Genomic DNA, 18,731 nt, shown 5'->3' on the forward strand with positions numbered 1-18,731 from the left:
GAGCTGACCATCGCTCCTCAAGAGATGTCAGCCTATTCTGAACAAATACCATGTTTTCCATACTCTGGTGACTAAGCTCCTCCATGGACGTAGACATCCGCTCCTCTACCGTAACCATCCTCTCCTCTATGGTAGCCAGCCTTACCATGGAGGTAGCCACCCTTTCCACGGAGGTTGCCATCCTTTCCATGGTGATGCGTTCATGCGCCAACACCTCCACAAAGGCTCTGCTCATGTTAGCGATGGACTCCTACATTCGCTCTACACTCGCAGTGACCCTGGAGACAAAACCTGCCGGAGATTCCTGCACCTCTTCCTGGAGTTCCAGCACTGCTCTTCTTCTGGGTTGACCCGGAGGCAGAGGGTCGACATGCAGCTGAGCCGAGCTGGCAGAGTCCTGCGCCCTCCACTGCTGTCCCTGTCTCCACCATCTGCTGATGCTCACTTGTGAGCTGTGATACACCAGGTGACAACACTGCACTATCTCGCGATGGTACCACCGAGGTGTGAGTGTCTGAGCTGGTGCTGGGTGCGCTGAATTCTGCTGACGCTGCGCCCTCAGAGGTTGCAGCTTCCTCTGAGGCGTCTGGAGGCTCAGGCTGTTCCTCCTGGATAATGGGGACTGGGGCTTCAATGGTCCTGTGGGGGAGTAAAGGAAAGAGTCAGAGATGTGAGCCCAAGGTTACATGCACATTGAATATTGCAGATGATCAAAAGTCAATCTGTTGGAGCATCAGAATCATTATCAGTGACTCATGCAATGTCAATGAGAGAGATGATCAACTATTCTTTCACCAGCTTGCTCTGATGCACCCGTCTGTCCGTCCCCCACTTGCGCATCCTCCTCCACTCCCACCATCTCCAGGGCCGCCTCCTCCCAGGGGGTGAGCTGGGCTACTGAGGGTGGCGCTCCTCCTGTCCTTGCTCTTTCCCTCTTATTGTGAGCTCTCTTTTCCTGCAATGAGGGAGACAAGTGGAGTTTAATGAGAATGAAGGAGTGACTGTAGAGAATCCATATCATTGATGGTTAGAAGGAGACAAAGATGGAGTGAGGTGGCAAGAACAAGGGCCCTCCCTGTGTGTTGTAAGTTGTTTTCATAGCATCACAGTGATAGGGAGTGTGAGGGCGGCATAGTCGAATAGTTAGGTGAATGTGACCATAGAGAGAGAGGGAATGGGTAAGGGTGCAGGGATGTCGGTGTCAAGTGGGATGTGGAGGAAGAGGTTGTCAAAGCTGAGTGCTGGTGAGGAGAGGCAATGGGGATCAGATTTAGAGAAGCTAGTGGCTAAGGGAACATTTCTCAATCAGCTGGGGGTTTTGACCTGACATTTGAAGCTGTCAACTCATCAGCTGATTCAATGGCCACTGACCTCCCACCTCAGCTTCACAGACGAGGTCCCGGCACAGCGGGAAACTGGCGGGCGACCTGTCAAATTCAAAAAGCTGGGAAATAAACATTGTTAAGTGGTTGTAAACAAGCCACTAATGATTTTAATTTCCTCCCCTGCCACTGCATGTTGGGTCAACTCAGCGCAGACAGACCCAACATTTGGTAAAGGCACACGGCGGTGGGTTCACAGTGAGGTCGCGACCCGCTGGGGAAAAGAAACACTTTATCACCCAACCTGCCACTGATTGCACCCGCTAACCCTCCGCAAAATCCAGCCCATTGTGTTTAGGCATAGTGTTCATGGGTGAGTTCCTTCCTCCCTGTTCGTTCAGTCAGCAAACCACTGCCTTGTTGCTGGTGTAGACAAAAAGTTGAGGAAATTTCTTTTACCCTGTTTTTGGGGTAGCTATGTGCAGCCGGTAGGGTGGAAGCAGGAGGAAGAGAAAGAGGCACACTGATAAATTCACCCAAACCTACCCATGCTCTTTATCATTGCTGAAACCGCTCTGTAATATTATAATGGCTTCATAATGCTGGAAGTGGGTAAACATTGTGAATAATTTGATTTGTCCTGAAGCACAGAGTAGGCTTTCAATTTAATTTTAAGAGAACCTAAATTTGGCTTCACCAACTAGTTACATTGTAGGAAGAGTGTATTGTATTTGTCATCAGTGTTTTACCCCGACAGAAATTTTAGCTATTTTATGCTGTTTTATAATATGATGACATTCAGTAACAGTGCAAAAGTGAGGGAGAAATCATTTTTTAAAAATGGGAAGAAGCATTACCATGAAGGGGAAAACTAACAGAAAGTGAATGATGAAGATAGAAAACTAAAAACGGAATGATTTAGTGTTTGCAATATATGTTTTAATTTTCTTGCTGAACGATGAAAAAGGGATTTTGGCACTTTCTTAATATAATTAAAATTAAATTCACATATTATAGTAAAGAATCAAGCTGGGTGAATTTTATCAGTTCAAAAGTCAGGGAGGTGCCAGCACCAAGACCAATGAAGACATTTTCACATCCCAGCATTATTGCAAGCTGCCAAAATGCCTATGGTTGTAACATTCCCTTGAAATTTGCTGGATATTATTTTACAATGACAACTTTGATCAATGTAGTCTTCTTCCATTTATTCAACCGTATATGACCTTAAGCCTTATACTGCATTCCCACTGTGTATATTTAATGCACAGTGATTTAGCCTCAGGCTGAAAACTGGATAGTTTTCTTTTTATTAGAATGCATGAGAAATATTTTAAAACTTCAACATTTCACCAGTCACCTTGGTTACATTTTCATTTTGTTCATTAGAAAACATTAAAGTCCAACTTAACAAATTTGTTCAGGAAAAATAAATCTTTCCATGTAATCTTATCATTAACCTTGGACCCAATGAAAGTTACGGAGTTAAAAGTAGATTTATCTAAGATCGAGCAATACAAAGGGATGCAGTTGTGCCTATGACAAGCCGTTAATGTCATTCTGTAGGGATTTTTATGAAACCCTAATATGTAATAGTCACGGGGGAGGGGGCATTAGGAAGTTTATTCTGAAGTTTATTTATGACTCCATAACATTTAATTCCCACTCCCTTCAAACATATCTATATGCAGCATATGATAACAAATGTGTGGTAAAGCCTAGTGTTAAGTAGGTTGCAGTAGGTCCCAGTTTCACAATAAAAATGATGTTGAGCTTGACCGTATCATGGGCCTAAACATTAAAGAGAAATTAATTAATTCTGTCAGGGATGTAATTACTATTGCTGTTAGTGCGAGAAATTAATGTGTCCCATATCAATTGCCTTCAGTGATAATAACTAGTTTTCAGTAAGAATTCTGATTGTTCAGAAAAGTACAAAATACTAATGTGGCAGAACTAACTGTTTGCTGACATCACCGTGATTGATAGGTGCCCCTTTAATTTACAAAGGTAAATTGCATTCATTTTTCATTCTTTGTATGAACTGAAGCTTCTGTTAATTTTTGGAGGGCAGAACAATTTAATCGGGGAGTCATTACAATTACATTTATATGGAGCTAAAGTAGAGGTGGGTGATTGAGAGGTCAAGCTAAGCCCAAGTTGAATTGTTTTCTCAGAACTAGAATATAAAACAAGTTGTAATCATTTTTAAACAGAAAGTGCGAGAAATACAGGTCAAATCCATCTGAAAAGAGAAAAGACAGTTTAATGTTTCAGATGTAGAACTAACAAAGGATCTAAACCCAAAGCATTTGTTTGTCTTTTCTCTTTTCATATGCTGCTGGACCTGCTGTATATTTCCGGCCTTTTTGTTTCTTTTTTAGAGTTCCAACATTTACAGTTTATTCTTTTTATCTAGCTCATAATGTAAAAAAAAATCAATATTCTCTTACAATTTTTTTCCCTTCTGAAAGCTGAAGTGTGGTTCCCTGAATGTCAGTTGTCTCCTGCTTTCTTGTCCAAATGAGCACTATTCAAGTGTGAGCCTCGACAGTGAGTGGAGGCAGACTATTTAATCGTGGGGTTGTTTTTGTTAGAACAGCGGAGATTAGAGGGTGCTTTGATAAAGGTGTTTAAAATTATTAAGGGATGGGACAGAGTAGATAGAAACAGACCGTTTCCAGTGATTAAGAGGTCTAGGATGAGGGCACATAGATCTAAGATTAATTGTCGAAGATTTAGGACAGAGAACAGGAGAAACATTTTTATGCTGTGCAATGCATTACCAGAGTTAATGATTGAAGCAGAGACCATGTCAAAATTTATGAGTAGGCTAGATAGGTGATTGAAGAAAAAGGGAAATAGGGATATAGGAACAGGGTGAGTTCATGGGGTTAGGACTACTGCTTGTGGAAAGGGTAAACCCAAACCACATTAGTTGGGTCGAATGGCCTGTTTCTGTGTTGCAACATAATTCTATGTAAAGAGCATTGCAGTCGAGCCCGATCCTGTTCACACAGGTCGCCCAGACATGTAAACTTCCACCAGTGGTTATCAAATAGGAATCAGGAGCGAAAATCCTGGCTGATGTTCCTCTCTAACACAGAAGAACTGAGTTGAAGTGCACTAGCCCTTTGCTGCCCCAATTAAGAGCAGATAACTCAACTTACACCACAGACCTGGTCTTAGTGGCTGCACCATTTACTGGTTAAGGTTACTGAGCCTTTGTGAGAGTAAGCTAACTTCTAATATTAACCTTAAATCACTAAAATAAACTACCACACAATTTTGCACAAAAATAAAATGAAATATTATATATTGTGCTTGTCTAGTTGTCATTTTTTTCTCCTAATTTTGAATTCGCTCCTATTCCTCCTTTTTAATTGTCACTTTAATTTGGTGCTTTTTCTAACATATATACACTATTCTAACAATTCTACCCCTATTTACCAGTCTTTTGGAGTTTACCTTTAGTCATATACCCATATTCCTTATTCCTGTCTTCTTATTCCCAACATACATCTTAGAGGTGGGAGCAACTTCTTTACTGGTCAGTTTATTATCCAATCAAAAGCCCTGACTGTAAAGATCACCATGGTGACATAATATGCTGTAGTGTAACCAGGTCAACCTCTAACATGAAAATTTGTACCCCACCCCCATTTCCTCTCCCAGGGTAAGTTTCTGCAAAGTTATTCCCAGCTTTTCAAAGATAAAACATGCACAACTCCAGAATAGTTGTTTAAACCACTATCCTACATTATTCATTCTCAATAAGTTTACTTTCTTGGAATAACATTTCTGAGGCCCTACGATTTTAAAAGGCCCAGAACTTCGGGTCTCCATGGGTGAGTACGCACGGGGTACTCACCCGTAAACCCAATGGAAGTGCCGGTTTCCTGCATGCACTGTGCATGCGCGGGAAACCGGCACTTCCGTTCCCCTGAAAGCAGGGGTTGAGAGGTGGAACGCGTGCGCAGTAGAGGCTGCGCATGCGCATCGAACTTACTTTTTTTTGCAGGTTTTCCCGGGAGGGTAAGTCTCCAGAAGTTAGACGTTTAAAAAGCAGTCGCAAGGCCTGCTTTTTACAAGGTAAGTGGTGAATTAATTAAAATTAAAAAAAAATTTCCACAGTTTATTATTTTTAAATACTTTAAAGAAAGGTAAGTTTATTTTTAGCCCCGTTAGAAAATAACATTATTTTTTTCAAAAATTTAAATTATTATTTAAAATAGTTATTTCATGTAATTTATAGTTTATTTAAAAAATGTGATTTAAAAAAAAATTATTTGAAGATTTAGTGATGTTTTGGGGCTTGTACTATTTATAGTTTTAACAGCACTTCCTGTCAAACTTATGAATGAAGCATTCCCTGCTCCGATTGGCTCTCCATGGCCCACGTGATCCCAGGGGACGCATCGAACTAACTGCGCCCCTGGGATATGCAAGCACTGCGCGCCGGCAGTTGGAGCAGGCCCAGGATCGGAATTCCACGGGGGCCCACAGCTGAACGGCCGGCGCGGCAGGTAAGTGCAGGTCAGGGGCTTACACCTGCGGGAAGCCACCGACCCGAATTTCTGGGCCATTATATTGCGTACAATATTTGATGATCTCTACCCATACTTATTCTTACAAGCTGAATTTTATATACCAATGATATTCAAGAACATTAGAACTGATTGCCTTTCTATCACCTAAGTCACTTATAACACCTTGCAGAAATACAATGCTGAAGTTTGCTTTTCTTTTCAGCTATACACCATGGATTTCTTATAATTATTATGTCTCATATATAATCAAAGCCATTATAACAGTTGATGTTACTTTGATTCTTTGCAAGTTGTTTCCCATTGTTCTCATCTATAAAGTGAAGTCACTTAACCTTAACTTAGAACAGCAATAGTGTGACACACATGCATGCACAGGGACTGTGAGAATACTGTAAGAATGTTGTGCTTGCACCTAAGCGATTTACAATTCTATTTTTGCCAAATGGAATAATAGCGCGTCCTTCTGGAAAAGAAGCTCAGATTCAAAAATAAAAGTACTTACCGCTACAGTAATATTTCACTTTAATGTATTATAGATAAGTTTAATTGTCTAGGTTGATCTTGATCTGTGAGTTACCGATCTGAGTTTACTCATCCAATGGCAGCTTTTCCTGCTTTAATGCATCTTTAGGCATCAGATTTATTTGGTTACATCTAAGATATGACCATACCAATCTAAACACTGGGGCATACATTTATCTTGGGTGGTAGCACAAAATGTATCTAGAGAATCGCAAGCGAATGGAAAAGAAAATTGTGCAGAGTTCAAAACGGGCTGCCGATTCGGTATTGCCCAAGACAATTTAATACCACTTTTATTTTTTAATTAACTAAAAAGGTCTTTGTAGTTAGTTTTTAAAATCTAATTATTTGTAAGTAACTTTCACTTCCTAAATAGACAATGACTAAGAAGAAGCAAAAATAAGATAAGGAAAATATTTTAAAGCTAGTTACAATAATAAAAATAAGTGATTGTGGAAATAAGAGAGAATACTAGGAAAAGTGAGTTGGGTGAACATAAGTAAAGTGTTTATAAGTTTTTATTTAAACTATTTCACATAAATAGTTTCAAAGTTTAGTGTTATTCTTATTCTTGACTATCCCAATGCTCCCCTGGCCGGCCTCCCATCTTCCACCTTCCATAAACTTAAACTCATCCAAAACTTTGCTGCCCGTATCCTAACTCGCATCAAGTCCCTTTTCACCCATCACCCCTGCGTTCGCTAACCTACATTGGCTTTCGGTCCGGCAATGTCTCGATTTTAAAATTCTCGTTGTTTTCAAATCCCTCCATGGCCTCGCCCCTTCCTATCTCTGTAACCTCCTCCAGCCCTACAGCCATCCGAGATCGCTGCGCTCCTCCAATTCTGGCCCCTTGCGCATCCCCAATTTTCATCGCTCCGCCACTGGCGGGCGTACCTTCAGCTGCCTGGGCCCGAGGCTCTGGAATTCCCTCCCTAAGCCTCTCCGCTTCTCTACCTCTCTCTCCTCCTTTAAGATGCTCCTTAAAACCTACCTCTTTGACCAGCTTTTGGTTGCATGTCCTACTAAGTCCTTATGTGGCTCGGTGTCAAATTTTGTTTGATGGCACTCGTGTGAACAACTTGCATTTATATAGCACCTTACTACATTAAAGGTGCTATATAAATGCAAGTTGTTGTTGGTATACTAACATTTGAATAGTTTTATTACTGTAACATTAGTGATGATTTCAATGCCATGATGTGTAACTTGAAAGCTTATGAAACTGATTAATCAAGAGAAATGCAATTTCCCTGGACCTGCCAGCAGTTTAAGGATTAAATATTAACCTGTGAGATAAGCAAATTAAAAAAAAAACTAAAACCTAAGGCACTGACTGCAGATAGCAACATGGAATTGTCACCACAGCTATATATGTGTTGTCTGGTAGTAAAAAACTCACCTAAGGAAAATTTATGCCATGTCACAGCAACACACGTGTACATATTACATTTTTGGGGTCTTTTCTAACCTTTTTACATAAGAACATAAGAATTAGGAGCAGGAGTAGGCCATACAGCCTCATGAGCCTGCTCCACCATTCAACAAGATCATGGCTGATCATCAACATCAACTCCACTTTCCCGCCCGATCTCCGTATCCCTTGATTCCCCTAGAGTCCAAAAATCTATCTATCTCAGCCTTGAATATACGCAAAGACTCAGCATTCACAGCCCTCTGGGGCAGAGAATTCCAAAGATTCACAACCCTCTGAGTGAAGAAATTCCTCCTCATTTCAGTCTTAAATGGCCTACCCCTTATCCTGAAACTATGACCCCTAGTTCTAGACACTCCAGCCAGGGGAAACAACCTCCCAGCATCTACCCTGTCAATCCCCTTCAGAATCTTGTAAATTTCAAAGAATACCCTAGAGTATTTTGCCTCTTATACTTTAGATCACTTTCATGGGCAAGTCCCAATTCTACATAAATTCAAGAGTGTTTATCCTTGCCTTGAAATCTAGCTTTTGTTAATATGCCCAGAAAATGAACATCAAACCCTTTCTGGTAATTGTTTTTCGCTATATGATTATCCTTTGCCTCTAGATGATCTTATTCCAGTCTTTGAAATTGGCAGAGCATTACGTCAGATTTTGTTTAAAGTTTAAAATATTAAGATAAATTATTTTGCAAAAGGCGAACAAGCAAATAAATAGCAGTCATGTAATATAATTATATATTTATGTAAACATCATTCCACCAAACTCCTTAAGAGGACAAAATAATAAAAATATGAAAATTTAAGAACTAGAATGACATTTATAAATATTTTTTAATAATACATTATATTTCTTTTCCTATCATTTCTTAACACTGTGAGCCTAATTAATTTAACCTGTTTGTTGGAAATGGAAACTGATTTTTTATGGAGGATGTCTATAATTTTTGATAGTAATCACAGGCAAAATGCAATCGGTAGTACGCCAATACATTGTGCCAATAGCTCGGCCATGTTCACAACAGTCAGTGTTTGGGTTATATTGTAACACAGATGAGCCTGGGACATAGAAATTAAGGAAGCCAGTCAGATTATTTTCAGCTGGTGGGCCTTCATTTTAGAGGTTTTGTAAGGGGAAAAAAAGCTGTGTTTTTTTCCCCAATAACTTTTTCACTGAGGAAAGCATACCAGCTAAATGTCATCAAATTTGCTTCTTTTTCAGCATGAGTTTGATAGTTAAGGGTGTCAGCTGTGGCTCAGTGGGTAGCACCCTTTCTGTGGATGTTTTATTCAGAAAGGAATTTAAAGATAGTATTTTACAATCAATTTTTAAAGTACAATCGATTAATATATGTTACAGGAGACAAATTAAACTTCAGGTTTTGATGTTAGAATGTGGTGGCGGAATGGCTGTGCGGAGTGGCAGAATGGAATTGTATGATACAATGAAATGATCACGATGTTGTAAATGTTCTTATTGTTCAATAAAGTATATTAATAAAAAATAAAAAAATAAAAAAAAGTGGGTAACACCCTTGCCTCTGAGTCAGAAGGTTGTGGGTTCAAGTTTGACTCCAGGGACTTGAGCACATAAATCTAGGCTGACACTCCAGTGCAGTGCTGAGGGAGTATTGCACTGTTGGATGGTGCTGTCTTTCGGAGGAGACGTTAAACCGAGGCCTCAGATGAATGTATAAGATCCCATGGCACTATTTTGAAGAAGAGCAGGGGAGTTATCGCCTGTGTCCTGGCCAATATTTATATCTCAATCAATATTACTGAAAAAACCAGATTATCTGGTCATTATCACATTGCTGTCTGTGGGAGCTTGCTGTGTGCAAATTGGCTGCCATGTTTCCTACATTACAACAGTGATTATACTTCAAAAGTATTTTGTTAGCTGTGAAATGCTTTGGGATGTCCTGGGGTAATGAAAGGCGCTATATAAATGCAAGTCTTTTTTCTTTTTAAATATCAGCAGTGCTATCTTTGTTATCATATGGTGTGTTGATCACAGTGGTAATTATGCATATCAAAACTAAAGGAGAAGAAATGGGATTGTTGGTTGATTACAATAATGATTGTTGTTCGAACATACGATAGCACCATTTTACATTTTTACACTTTCCATAAAGAATCAAGAAGTTGTTATTCTAGTGATATACATATTAAAATAAAATCTAATCATTAGGAGAAATATCACATTTTACACATTATGACGTTCATTTCCATTGCATGACTTGCGGTATAATTTTAGTGTTTGTAATGCAAAGCTAAATTAACCTCATTAATTGCCACCCTTCAGGTATTAGAGCACGTTTCCCTCTAGATAATTATATGGTGCCATGATAATGACCTTAAATCAGGCACTATCAAATGTGATGGATATGGCAATGGTAATTTCAACGTTGATGTGATGATAATACTATCTGATAGGACTTATTTGCCTTATTTACATTTTTAACCCATTAAACCTAATAATAAAATGATTATTCAGCCAACATTTAACTGCACTGTATTAACTTACTTTCAGAGGAGATATTTTGCCCCTGTATATATGTGTGTATGTGCTCTGAGATGCATTCCTACACATGAGGATCACTATATTAATGCAAAGTGTTATTGGTATAGTATGATGGCAATTTCAGTATTCCACCATTACAATATGTTTACTTGGAATAACAAAATCTTCCAATATGCATCCACAATGTCGTATCCCACTAAATATTCCTTGCCTTCTTCATGTGTAGGGGAATGTATTCTTACCTGGTACTTTAGTGGGTGAAAGGCATTCAATCTGTTGTTATCTAATGCATATCCAATTCTAGTGAGTATGCGCCCATGTCCTCTGGCAGTCCAGATAGTTGGGTTGATGGTAGGTATGGAAGTGATACCTGACCATTTAGTGGGGAGGAGAAGGATGGAATGCATCTGCAATCTGATGTTCCCCAGTCTGAGAAAACGTGTACACACAGCTGAGTTATGGGGTTGGCCTTCACTGTGGGCTTCTTAAAAAGCATCTAGTGTCTGGCACCTCCAAAGTTGAATGCAACTCCCCAGGTGCTTCTGCGGAAGTAATATCATTGGGTGCATATTTTCTTAGGGTGCAATGCATAGTGAAGTTCTAAAGGCATTCTTTATAAACACATTGATGATTTTGAAATACATAATACACGGAGGAAATTCTCCTCCCATTGGGCTGAATTTTAATGGGGAAGGCGGAGGTAGGGAGGCTCCGAGGCAGTTGAGAAACTCGGGAGGATAGGTTTCCTGCTGGGCATGATTTGAATGGGAAGCCTGTGGCTGGAATTTTCACATTGCAGAGCATGTGGGTTTGAGAGAAGGTCAGCGGTTAAAAGCGCTGAAATTGACAGCGTGTCGGAAACCTGCTGTCAGCCCACCGACTTCCGTGTTTAGCTGGAGCGCATTTCAAAGCACGCTATGGACCTGCTCGGGAGAGGCGGGTGACCTCATTGAGGTAGTTTACTGCTTGTTCAGAGACCCTGAACAGCCTTTTTAACGTGAGGTTTCAACTTTAACTGGTTGCGCACAGAATTCACAGACATCGGGAAGCTCGCCTGTGAAGGGGAGGCGGGAGCTCAGCGGCCATTGTGCGACTTCATTAAGTGACAGCTGGAAAAATCACATAAATACAAACAGCTTACACCTGCTTCCTTGCCTAAGTGAAAGGCTCTTGCTGACACCATTTTGTGCAGAGATTTTGCTGTCTTTTGTTTTGATTTTTGTAATCTTGGAAGCCACTCTCACCACATTGCAAGTCACTCACTACATTGGAGGATTGTGCCTCTGATCTCCACTTTACCTGCCATCTATCAGATCAGCATGGGTGCCACTTACGCTGTCTCACCTTGGACTTCAGATTCAGACCAAGATGAGCCCCAGCACCAACAACACCAGACACACCAGCAGCAGCAGCCACAACACCAGCAGCCTTCTCCTCACCGACCTGATGCTCCACAGGAGAGAGGAGATCAGCACAGGGCTGCACCATGCCAGAGGCGATACCCCCAACACAGGGTATACAGGCAGAGGATGAGCTTCCTGGACATGACTGAATAGCAGTGCTTCAGGAGGCTCAGGCTATCACACCAGGTCATTGCAGACATTTGTAGCTTGCTGGAACAAGACCTGCTGCCCAGACATGCCTTACCAGTGGCTGTCAAGGTCACCACTGCCCTCAACTTCTTCATCTCAAGCTCCTTCCAGGGATCTGCAGCAGACATTTGCAGGATCTCGCAGTCGGCCGCCCACAGATGCATCACCCAGGTGACCGATGCCACCTTTCACAAGTCAGCCGCTTATATAAACTTTGCACTGATGGAGCCAGTGTTACTGAGCGGGCGCTCATCTTTGTGGCCCTGGCTGGCTTCCCACAGGTGCAGGGCGCCATCAACTGCACACATGTGGCCATCAAGGCACCCCCACATCACCCAGGAGTGTTTGTGAACTGGAAGGGCTTCCACTCCCTCGTCTGCAACCATAAAATGATTATCATACATGTGTGAACCAGATTCCCTGGCAGCTGTCATGACTCTTTTGTCCTGCATCAATCCACCCTCCCTCAGCCCTTCGCACTTCCAAACAGACTTACTGGTTGGCTGCTTGGAGGCAAGGGCTATCCACTGAAGATGTGGCTGATGACGCTCTTGAGGATGCCAAGCAATGAGGCTGAGGAGTGTTGTAATGACAGCCATGTGTCCACCAGATGTGTCATAGAGCAAGCAATCGGCATGCTGAAGATGTGCTTCAGATGCTTTGACAGATCTGGAGGAGCCCTTCAGTACGCACCAGCCAGGGTCTCCAGAATCATCGTTGTTTGCTGTGTGCTGCACACCATAGCGAAGCATCGAGGTTTGGAGCTGCAGGAGGAGCAAGGCACCGAGCACACCATCTCTTCGGAGGAGGAGGAGGAGGAGGAATCTGAGGTGGAGATGTCACCAGCAGCGGCTCATATTGCTGCCCGGGAGGCACAGGATGGCCTCATAATAGCCTGACTTAATTAAGTTGCAACAGTGCACCCATATGGCTTCCAGATGCTGTACCAACTATCCCTCCCACCCACCCCCCACCCTGCCTACAGACACCATAAAGCAGTCCTAAATGACCAAACCATCCCTGTCAACTAAATACCCATTGCTCAAGGTTAAGTAATGTCTTACCATTCACTTCAAGTGACAAAGCCACTTCCCAGGTAGTAGGCAAAAATGGACAAGATGGGAAAGTTGTCAAAGAAATAAATTTATGTGCGTCATAAATATAACTTAAACTTAACACTAGCATTTTGCAAACACCCATGTGCATACTCTGGCGCATCTACGATTGTGATAAATCCAGAAAGTGGAACAAGGAACTCAAAGAGGCTAGATGTTAGAATTAACACGAGTACTTTATTAACAACTGGGAAACACATTTACAGACAGCCTGCATCAGCATCCTGGCATTCCACCTTGTGCTGACCTATACAGGAAGCGAAACCCCTGACCTTAGCAGCAGCATTGGCTACAGCACTACCTGGTGGACAACCCCAACCATAACAACCCAGATCACTATATCCATCCCCCCTTAAGATTTCAGTATGAATTTCTTAACAAACAACCATTCCTAAGGGTCACATAAGAAGTCTCCATTCACCATGTTCCATATGTGACAACTCTAACAGGTCAGTATCAATATCTCTGGTGGCTTGCGAGACCTTTGTGAGCGTCTAACAGTAAAGTCCCTGCTTGTTTGTGGTGAAGCCACCAGCTGCTCCTGAGCAGTGCTCGGAGTATCTGACTCTGCAATGATGGTTCCCTCTTGACGAATGGGTTCCTGTGGAATTGTCGCTGTCCCTGGTGGTGTCACCACAGATGCACTTGAATAACTGGGGGCCAACCTGTCCTCAGCCATTGCATCTGGAACCTTCATTTCAATTTCCCCTTGTCTGGTAAGTATCTGATCTACATGTCTGCGTACTACCCTACCATCTCCCAACATGACCTTGTATGATGCTGGACCGGTCATTGAGTCTATGAAACCAGGAATCCACTTAGGTCCATAACTGAAATTCCTGGTAAGGACCGCATCTCCTTCTCCAAAACTTTGGCTCTTTGTTCTTTTGCTTGTTTTGTCTGTTTTCCATTTTCCTTTTTAGGTCTGGGTGGACAAGGTCAATAGTGGAGCATAGTCTACGACATAATAACATCTCAGCAGGAGAGAGTCCTGTGGTGGATTGAGGTGTTATTCTGTAGCTGAACAGAACCCGTGACACTTTGGCTGCTAAACTCCCTTCTGCACTTTTTTTCATCATCTCTTTAAATGTTTGTATGGCTCTCTCCGCAAGTCCATTTGAGGACGGATGATATGGAGCCGAGGTCACCTGCACTATGCCATTTTTCCTCAAGAACTCTTTTGTCTCTGTACTCACAAAACAAGTGGCATTGTCACTTACCACGATCTCTGGTAGCCCTTGATTACTGAAGCTCTGACGCAGGCAGTCTATAGTAGTAGTGGCGGAAGCAGAATTTACAGGATAAACATCCATCCATTTGGAATGTGCATCAATGATTATGAGGAACATCTTCCCCATGAATGGACCCGCATAATCTAAGTGCAATCTTCTCCATGGTTTATCCGACCACTCCCAGGGGTGGAGAGGAGCTGCTGCTGGTGCCTTCCGGTGTTCCTGACAAGTGCTGCATGTCTTGACTATATTTTCTATCTCCTCATCTAGCTTTGGCCACCACAAGTAACTCCTAGCCAAGGCTTTCATATGCGAGACCCCAGGATGACACTGATGTAGCTGCTCTAGGATAGACTGTCGTGCTGGCTGTGGAATAATCACTCGTGCTCCCCACAACACGCAACCATCCTGCACACTCAGCTCTGTTTTCCTGACACTATAGGGTGTGAAGTCAGCCCATTCCGGATGCTGTGGCCATCCCCTCACCACATATTCTCGAACTCTAGACAGTACTGGATCTTTACCTGTCCATGTTCTAACTTGCTCTGCAGTCACAAGTGCCATGTCAGTGTCCTCCAACATCAACACTCTGTCCTCTGGAGCTGCATGGACAGGTGTGCCTGGCAGTGGAAGACGGCTCAAGGCATCTGTGCTCCCATGGTACTTGCCTGCCTTGTAGATGATGACATACTCATATGCCCTCAACCTCACGGCCCACCTCTGGATCCGGGATGACACCATCTGTGGAACTGCTTTCATTTCATTGAAAAGAGAGAGAAGAGGTTTATGATCGGTGCATATGGTGAACTTCCTGCCATATATGTACTTGTGGAACCTCTGTAACCCAAACATTACTGCTAACCCCTCTTTATCTAACTGGGAATAGTTTTTTTCCGCTGGTGTTAGAGTTCGGGACATAAACCCCATTGGTCTTTCAGTTCCATCTTCCATGCAGTGTGAAAGAACTGCTCCCACCCCGTAAGGTGAAGCGTCACAAGAGAGAATGATGTCTTTCTCTGCATTGTAGTGAACAAGCACATCCGACGACAGCATCAGTTTCTTGGACTGTTCAAATGAAACCCCCTGCTCCTTTCCCCACTGCCATTGTGTCTCCTTGTGAAGTAGTTTGTGAAGAGGTGCTAACATTGTTGACGAGTTTGGTAAAAATCTGTTATAATAGTTCAGCAGTCTCAGGTAAGCTTTTAACTCAGCCACATTTGTAGGAGCAGGGCATCCTGCAGTGCTTGTACCTTCTCCTTGAGTGGATTGAGCCCGGTGGCGTCCACTCTGTGTCCCAGGAACACTGCCTCATTCCCCAGGAAAGTGCACTTACTCCTCCTGAGCCGGAACCCTGCCCTCTCCAATCTCTGTAGTACCTCTCTCAGAGTGCTCAGATGCTCCTGGTCGGTTCTTCCCATCACCAGAATGTCATCCAGATAGATGGAAACATGTGGAGTCCTTTGCAGTACACCTTCGATTGTCCTCTAGAAGATAGCTGGACTAGATGAGACACCAAACGGTAAGCGGTTATATGTAAACAAGCCCTTGTGTGTATTTATGGTGACATACTTCTTTGATTCATCATCCAGTGTAATCTGCAAGTAGGCATGACTCATATCCAACTGTGTGAATTTCTTTCCTCCAGCCAGGTTTGCAAAGAGATCCTCTGTTTTGGGAATAGGATACTGCTCTAGTTTGGACACCCGATTGACAGTCAATTTATAGTCTCCACAGAGTCTTACCGAATTGTCTGGTTTTAAAACAGCTACAATGGGAGCTGCCCATTCCGAACATTTCACCGGCTCCAGTATGTTCTCTCTCAATAGACGGTTAAGCTCAGCCTCTATCTTTGGCTTCATGGCATAAGGCACAGGTCGTTGTTTAAAAAACCTTGGCGGTGCCTCCTTGTCTACATAAATCTTAGCTGGGGGGCCATTAAATGTGCCAAGTTCCTCCTTGAACACACTCTCATGTTCACTCAACACTTCTTGCAAAGTCAACTGTTTGCTCGCATCTATTTGATGTACTGCTCCCCAGTCTAATTTAAGTTCTTTTATCCAGGATTGACCTAACAGGTTTGGTCAGGTACCTGTAGAATTCGCAAAATTAATATTGTATTATAAGGGTCCCCTGGCAGAAGAGGCCGTGATTTTTAAAAGACTATTTTAAAAAGAAGCCCAGAAAAGGGACACATAAAATGGCCGCCAGACCCCGTGACTGACTTTTGAACACTTTAAAATGGTTTCTGCAGCCCCCAGGCAGCCTTTCTGGATTCAACCCACAGTAAGTTCTGGAAGCCGTTTCTGAGAGAACGAAACCAGACACATACACATACATATAGATTGGATGCAGATCCAGTCAAGATCGGCCTGTAGATAAAGGCCATCTAAATGTTTACCCAGACAAAGGGGAACAGTTTCATATTCATGAGGAAAGCATCAAGGACCTGTTTAAGACATCAAGAAGACATTAAAACATTACCAGGTCATTCCAGACCAGAGATGGCCATCACCGGCCATCCCGAAAGCAGTTTAAATATAATAGCTACCCCGCTGTGCTATAAGCCCACCAAAAGTTAAACAAAGACTAACCTTGATTTGGCGGGAGATAGAGGCTTCTTCTGAGAAGTATAATTGGAGACACCCGGGCTAGCGATCGAGGTAATCATCGGGACCATGGAATAGCCATCGTAGCGATCAGAAAGCCATCAGAGCCATCACAGAGCACCATCGTGGCCACCGTGGAGATTGTAGGAGAAGAAGACGGTTTGAGTCGACATCCCGCCCTGGGGTATTCGTCGGGAGATCGTCCACAAACCCCGGGCCGTTTGATGAGATAAAATTACCAAAGAAACCTATATGAAAGCCGGCTCGAGGCTTCCAACCATGGTCAAGCAGATGGTCTCGTCCCCTGCATCGACATCCAGGCCCGCTGAGATCCAGCCTGTCTGTGACCTTCACCTCGAGGAAGAGAAGGTGTGTCGCAGCTCGCAGCCCACAGCGCTGACCACGAGGAGACAGGACGCCTGAAAGGATCAAAACGCAGACCTGCTTCAAAACCTTGCAATTCCTAGTTGGATTGGTGAGCATGTTTCTGGTCCTTCATAATCGGATCTAGATAGTTTAAAGGGGGTGGTCATTTTGGGGTATAATTAACATGAGTTGTTGTCCCTCGATGTTCTGTGTATTTCCCCATTTCATGATGACTTTTGTAAAGTATAATATGCCTGTATCTATTTTAGCTTGTACTGTATTGTTATGATTTGTTTTTCCCTCCCATGTACCCTCTCATTTGCTTGCAGTTGATTTGTTTTTCCTTATGCAATAAAATTCCATTTCGATTTATTAAACTTGGTCTATAAGAGTCTTCTCTGCATTGTAGTTCCTGCACCTAAGTCCAGTGTCTAGAACCTAAGGGGTGAGTGGGTCAAACCACTCAAGGTTTTACTGTGCAAAAGAGAGAGAGAGGCCTCTGGCGAGAGAAACCTCTGCGATCTCAGAGAGAAAACCCCTTACAGAAAATGGCGACCGCGGCAGGACACTGGCAGCAGGATTGCAATGTATTAGACCCAGGTTGTAATGGTCGAAATGCAATGGATGACAGGATAGCAGATTATGGGCTAGATTTTCAGTATAGGCAGTTTTGGGGCGCTAACCTTAGCGCCCGCCCGAAGTTAGCGCCCGCCCCAAAGTAGCGCCCCGTTGCCGGGAATTCAGTGGCTTCGCCCTAAGAGGTTGGTGGAGCGCTAAAAGAGGCGTTCCACTACTCTCTTTAGGCGCTAAGCCGGCGGTCCAGAGGGATAGCGCCCAGGCGGGGCGCAGCACGGGTGCGGTCATTTTTGCACTGACAGCAGACCCCGTGGTGCCGACCAGCTCTTAAAGGGGGAAGGGACGAATTGGTCTGCTGCCACGCCCTGCACACTGCAGCCTTGCAAAGAGGCCTCAACACTACTGCTCAGCCCCAGGGAGTCATGGCAACGCCAGAGAAGGCCCGTCAGCGTGCCCTGCGCTTCTCAGAGGGTGATCTGGACATAATGGTCACAGCTCTGGAGGTGAGGCGCAAGATCTTGTTTCCAGACAGTGGGAGGAATCCAACCCACCACGACTACACCAAAGCCTGGAAGCAGATCGCCCAGAGGGTGACGTTCACCGGCGAGGCCCCCAGGACCCACACACAATGCCGTAAGAAATACAACGATCTGACCAGGATTGTGAGGGTGAGTAGCCTTTCCAGTCTCCTCCTCATTCTTGCATGTACACCTGACATGATGGGCAAAGGGACCTGAAAGTCCTTTTGGCCAGCCCTCAGCCAGCAGCATTGGGACAGTCATGAGCATCAAATGGCCATTCGGCACTCTACACTTTGGCCAAGCTATTCCACCATGGGAGGCAGTGGACAGTACATCAGGGCTTCACTCTGTCCAAGCTATTCCACCAT

This window comes from Somniosus microcephalus, chromosome 6 (genome assembly GCF_052327205.1).
Source record: "Somniosus microcephalus isolate GS21.2 chromosome 6, FLI_Smic_1.0, whole genome shotgun sequence".
Taxonomy (NCBI): Eukaryota; Metazoa; Chordata; class Chondrichthyes; order Squaliformes; family Somniosidae; genus Somniosus; species Somniosus microcephalus.